The following is a 6,000-nucleotide window of genomic DNA, read 5'->3' on the forward strand; positions in this document are numbered from 1 at the left end:
GCACTATCCTTATCTTCAGTGCAGATGTTTTTATTTTATTTGGCTTATAATTCCTTACCAAATGTAGTATTTCATCTCGATATGCTCCGTCTTTGATATGATTTAAAATAAGTTCCTCGTCATTATAATTCGCTTCCGATAGCGAAGAAAAGTAACAGAGGTTATTGAAAACGAAAAAATTTCGATTGACAAATTAGTCGGTGTTCTTGACACAGCAATTATAGGACTTGAACAGCGGAACTTTGTAACTGAACAAGAAATTATGTGTTTAATAGAATTAAGGAGAAAGTATTATCACATGAAACAAAGCAAAACTTAAACAACTTACATTGAAAGAAATGTTTAATAAAGTAAAGAAATAAATATTAAGCTTTTTCTTTTTGCAAATTTTGATACCCTTTAGATCATAATTGTTTTTTATTTCATAAATTACGGTTTCATATTTTTAATTTTAGAATTTCAGCATGCCATCTTACGAGATTTAAACTGATGATCTTTAATCCGGAAAAATCGATAATCCGGAATCGCCGAAGTCCCGACGAGTCCGGATTAACGACTTTTGACTGTACTGCTACAAAGTCCACATCCTTTTTTGCCTGCTTTGTCTTGCTTCTGTTAGCCACATATAGTTTTCTTACCCACCATTGTCCTTTATCTAAAAAAGATGTTAAAATTTCAAAATTGTATGGGTGCATAGAGCACCTATATTGGTGATATGTGAATCTGTTTTAATTATAAGAATAGAACTATGTATGAATCAATGCCACTTCTACTTAAGTTTTTCTTCTCCACTGTTGTGTCATCAGATGCATCTTCTAATGCTCAAGCTCTGTCACAGCTTTGTCATTCTACACACACAGCTGAGAATCAACAAATCATCTACATCAGATCATTAGATATGAAGAGAGAAAATTGTCGGGTAAATTATTATAATAAATACATTGAAATGGTTCATCGGCTAATTCTGGATACAGAAAAGCAATGATTTTTGTAGATGGGAAATTTCAATTGATTTCAGTGTTACTTCTCCCAACGAAGTGGCATTGAAGTTGATAGAATTTCTCTTCTATTTTATTCATTTTTCTTCACATTTCATTAATTTTTTTAATTAGAGTATTGCTTGTTTGAAAAGTTTTGGTTTTAACATTTTTAAAATTTTTGTAGCATTTATAGGATTATTTGAAATTTATTAATTATGAATTTCAATTTTGGTCTTTGTGAAAAATTAGTTCTAAATTTCTTACTTTATGTCTTTACTGATAATTTTTCAGCAGCTTAATGTGCGAAAATACTAGGCAAACTTATATTTTATTTAAAAAAAATTGTTTTGTTATTATATATATGTGTGTGTGTGTATAATGAAAATTCTAAGTAAATGAGTAATTTAAAAAGCTGAATACTTGCACTAAAGCAGCCAAGTAATAAATCAATAACTTATTATTAGAAAAGTTTTTTTATATATCACCTCCAAGAAACAAATTTAATTATTGGAATAAATTTGAGTCAGTATTTCAAGTAAGTAATTTAGATTTCTATTGTAGTAAAAATATTTTAATAGGCTGTATAGAAATATTATTTTAAATCAGAAAAATTATAAAGAGTAATATTAAAATGTAAAATTTAAAGTACTAAAAAAGTAGCCATTGTTATTGACAGTAGATTAACTGACATGTCAAGGAAAACAAACCAATCCACTATCAAATAACAATAACCAAGTCAAGTGAAAGTGTTTTGCCTTTTTTTCAAGTAAGGAACTGGTTTAATCCTAGTATCCGGTGCACACGGGATTTGGCTACTTTTGGCGACTTTATGATGAGCAGTAAAAACCAGACATTGCGATGAGTAGTTAACAGGTCATTCAAAGAAAATATATAGTTAAACATAGTATATACTATGTATATATATTTAAACATAGTATATACTATGTATATAGTATATATGCTATGTATATACACACATAGTATATAGTATATATATATATATATATAGACGTTCTTTGGATCATTTTTGGTGCGATAATTTTCAAAGTCGGGCCAAGGCTGCACCGTATACTAGGATTTTACCAGGAACTAATTAGTTATATTGCTAGAGTTAAATCATAAGCTACAAACAAAATTCAAAGAAGAGAAAGATAATTATTCTTCTTGAACTAAAATACTTGTTATACACAAAACCAAAAAAATAGATTTTCTTTTTATTTTAAAGTACTTCTTAAGAAATGAATTAAGCGAGACCCTCACTTTTGAAAAAGCATTCCTCAACACTTTCACGGTATAGTAAAAATAATAAAACACTAATGAGACTCGTACAAATTAATTTTAAATATTAAAATATGTACAAAAGAAGATATTTGAAAACAATAGATATGTACAAATTAATACATTCTTTTAGATTTAAATGCAAAATCAAAAGTATGTATTTAAATACAAATTTAGGTGTAAATTGATGCCAGAAAGGAAATCAAAATTAACCTACCTATTCACAAAATTTGAAATGATATGGCTGTAAATGTACTCAGTGATGGAATGTAATAGGGTTGTTGTATTTAGTGGGAGAAAGTATTGGTTTGTGACAAGTTGTTCTCTAGTTGAAATACTGAAGCCATAAAGTTGATGAGATAACTGTTTAGTTAAAAATACATTTTTCTTTTTTTGTAAATTTTGATTACTTAAGGTCATAAATGCTTCATTATTTCATAAATTGCTATTTCATATTTTAACTTTATAAATTTTACATGTGAACAATTTAAAAATTTCATATCTTTTCCTCTTTTAATACTTAACCAGACACATACGTAACAAAATTATTAAATTGTGCACGCTAGTTACTTATTTTTATTTACAATCTAAGCAGAATTACTTCCCTTCATTAAGCATTCTATTAAAAGGGGAACGATGGAAATTGCTGAATATCCCAATATACACTACTAATTTATCTAAGGCATATGAAAACAGATACACAGATATCTAGAACAAAATCTAAATATTATACATACCGTAAATAATAACTACAGAATGTTGAAATGCACAAACTTATCAGCACAAAAACTGCAAATAAGTACTAAAAAATAGCTGTAGAAAACACTTAACTCAAGTTCGGAAACTCACAGCCATACAACTACTCTAATAATAAAAACCTAGCAGTAAACGTAGCCTCTCATAAAAGTAGTCAATAGACAAAAAATAATATAAATACCAATAAATTAAAAATTTAATTTCCAGCAGAATGCGTATTTGGAATTTACACACAAACGTCTCATGAATGATTTCCTTTACGCATATTTTATTGCTAATATTTACACACGTACTAATACTAAACCCTAAACTGTTAACGTATCTTCACTGAAAGCCTTCGGTATTACTAGCATCATTCTTTAATAATCAGAACAAAGAACCTAATTTCAAAATTAAAACATCCACAACATATTCAAACATTTCACATGTAATGGACGGTGACAATGAGAACTCTGTTGCCAATGCATTAAAAATTACGATGCCGGAAGTGATACCTAATATTAGCAGAATGGAAAAAAAGTTTAGTTAACCCATTTTATCCCAATTTATTTATTTTGTCCAAATTTGAAAAGAATGATATTTTCTAAGGTTAAATAAACCTAAAAAAACCAAATATAACAAACTTAGAAAATTTTTTATATTTTTATATAAGAAATCTGGTTCGTCCTCTAAATAGTGCACTGGGATCAAGGAGAACCTCCTTGACTGGGATAAAGCGCAGCGGTCACATTAAATACAGACTTGATCCTTGCTTTCCCCTTGTACGAAATTTCGCCATATATTGCGCCAAAAGAGTCTCATTTTTCCGCCAGTTTCGTATTACGGTGTGATGCGAAGCGTGATTGATATGAGAAATTACGTGCAAATAAATCGTATTTTTGCGTTTGCAAAGCTAGAAATTATAAATCGGCTATAATTCATCTAAATGAAATGAATATGGAATTTGGAAACAGACTGTCTGGGAAATCTTCAAGTAGTATTTCAAGATTATCTGAAAACGTTTCATTCAAAATGACAGTGCGTTCACGTGTGAACCATAAATAAACTTCCTCATTTTTTATAAATAAAGTCTTCATAAATGAACTTCCTCATCGTATTTAAGATTTTAAAAGTGTTAACTGCTGCTTTTTGATAAATTTATGGATTTCCTTTCAATTTCTTTTTATTGATGTTGGTTCGCCCCGTGGTTGGTAAGGAATAAGTCTACACCGTTGTTCTTCAGAACGCTTTGTATATATTATCATCTGTAAGACATTTTAATCATTTAATAAATATTAATAAATTATTCCAAAAGTGAACCTTTGAACTGCTTAGTTTCATATATGCACTTCAATAAATATACTAATAAAATATAAATGTAAATTTTTTCTGAGTTCATAGTACTTTCAGAAAAAAAACTGAATGTATGAAATGTAAATGAGATACTTTTATTGATTTCTCCATTTACTGCAATAATGTATACATAACTGTTATCACAAAAGCTGAATGTGTAGTATTAATGAATATATATATATATATATGTACTGTACTTTTATCACATAAACTATTGTTCTTAATTTTAATAAATCAACTGCCGCGACTAATAATGTATTTTGATGGCTTCTCGCAGCAACTTGAGTTGAAAAATTTTATTTTGTACACAAAATGCATAACTCATATCATATAAATACATATATAACTAAATATATACATAAAATACATAACTCTTATTATAAATAAATACTTACATGTGCATAAGTACATATACTCTTATCATAATAAATATATATATACAGTATCTTTATCACATAAGACTATAGTTTTTAATCGTATTAAATCAACTGCCTAGACTAATAATTTATTTTGATGGCTTCTCACAGCAGTTTGAGGTGAAAAAGTTTATTTTATTATTTATCATAACTGTGGCTGTTTCCTCAAATAAAAGATGATTGAAAATTCATATTCCAGTAAGAAAATGCAGTACCTTATTAACACAGGTTGAAGCAAGACTGGCACTTTGCATCCAAGTAGGCATATTAAGCATTGCGGGGTCTTGCTAATTGCTGAGCTTCACCGTGAATGGAATTCCGAGGGTCTTTCGTTCACCAACTTCTTAAGGAGATTTATCCTTGCTGTGTGTGTTGAGTGTACCCTTACTACACAATCACTATATGCTTACAATAATCCATGCCTTCTTCAGAATTACTTACTGCAACATCTTATTGACACAAGTACAGGCTGAAACAAAGCTGGCACCTGTGCATACAGTTAGGCAGTTGCTAACTGCTAAGTTTCTCTCCCGGATAGAGTTTGGAGGGACAGCATCCTAGGTTGCAGTCCGAGGGTCTCCAACATCAACCTCTCGATAAGACTTCAGCTTACCATGTACTTTGAGTGTGCCTTTGTGTGCAGGTGCATTCAAAACGATTACAAACATTCATGTCTTTCCTAGGATTTGAAACTGGAACCTTTGTTACAGCAGTTAGCATCATTAACCATTTTCCCATCTGGGTGGCATTTTATTGACATAGGGAGATAGTCTGTATGCCTTATTGTTACTTACAACAGCTGTAGTTACAGTTTCAGCTAGGAAATATTACAATACATCTAAGCTGAGTTGGAGTACTGCTTGGATATGTATCGTGCAATAAAAGGAATATATGTAGAACATTCAGAATATTATCACTGAAATTTGAAAGACGTGTATTTCACGGAAAACATTTTATGAAATATACCATTAAGAAACCAAATAAATAATTTAAAATAAGGCTGTTTTATGCAAAATAATTTCTATTTTATTAACAGTCTCATAAAAATTGTTCTTGAATTCAGTGTCAGATACAAGTACAGAGGGTATTAACATAACCTTAGGATTATTTTGAGACTATTTCAATAATATTTTAAATCTAAATATATATTATCGAAATGTTACACCTGATCGCCTTTCTTTGGACTATAAGTATGCATTGTGCTCTCCATAACAGAAAGAATTTATACAAAATCATCA

The 6,000-nt window shown here is 29.5% G+C and overlaps 1 protein-coding gene across 4 annotated transcripts in view; it reads right to left on the bottom strand.

Annotated features, from left to right (window-relative positions):
- Nucleotides 1-3,465, bottom strand: part of ari-2 (E3 ubiquitin-protein ligase ari-2) — a 65,158-nt gene extending 61,693 nt beyond the window's left edge. The window contains exons 1-2 of one of the 4 annotated variants that reach the window (XM_085813340.1): nucleotides 2,996-3,463; nucleotides 477-655 (exon numbers count right to left, since the gene is read on the bottom strand). The gene's annotated coding sequence lies outside the window, so the exon portion shown is untranslated. Of the gene's footprint in view, nucleotides 1-476; nucleotides 656-2,995 lie in introns of all 4 variants that reach the window. The other 3 variants (XM_085813341.1, XM_085813342.1, XM_085813339.1) reach the window with 3 other exon arrangements.
- Between the last annotated feature and the right edge of the window lie 2,535 nt (nucleotides 3,466-6,000).

The sequence above is a fragment of the Stegodyphus dumicola genome, chromosome 3 (genome assembly GCF_044657685.1).
Source record: "Stegodyphus dumicola isolate Sdum_Otavi_A_Nest chromosome 3, ASM4465768v1".
Lineage (NCBI taxonomy): Eukaryota > Metazoa > Arthropoda > Arachnida > Araneae > Eresidae > Stegodyphus > Stegodyphus dumicola.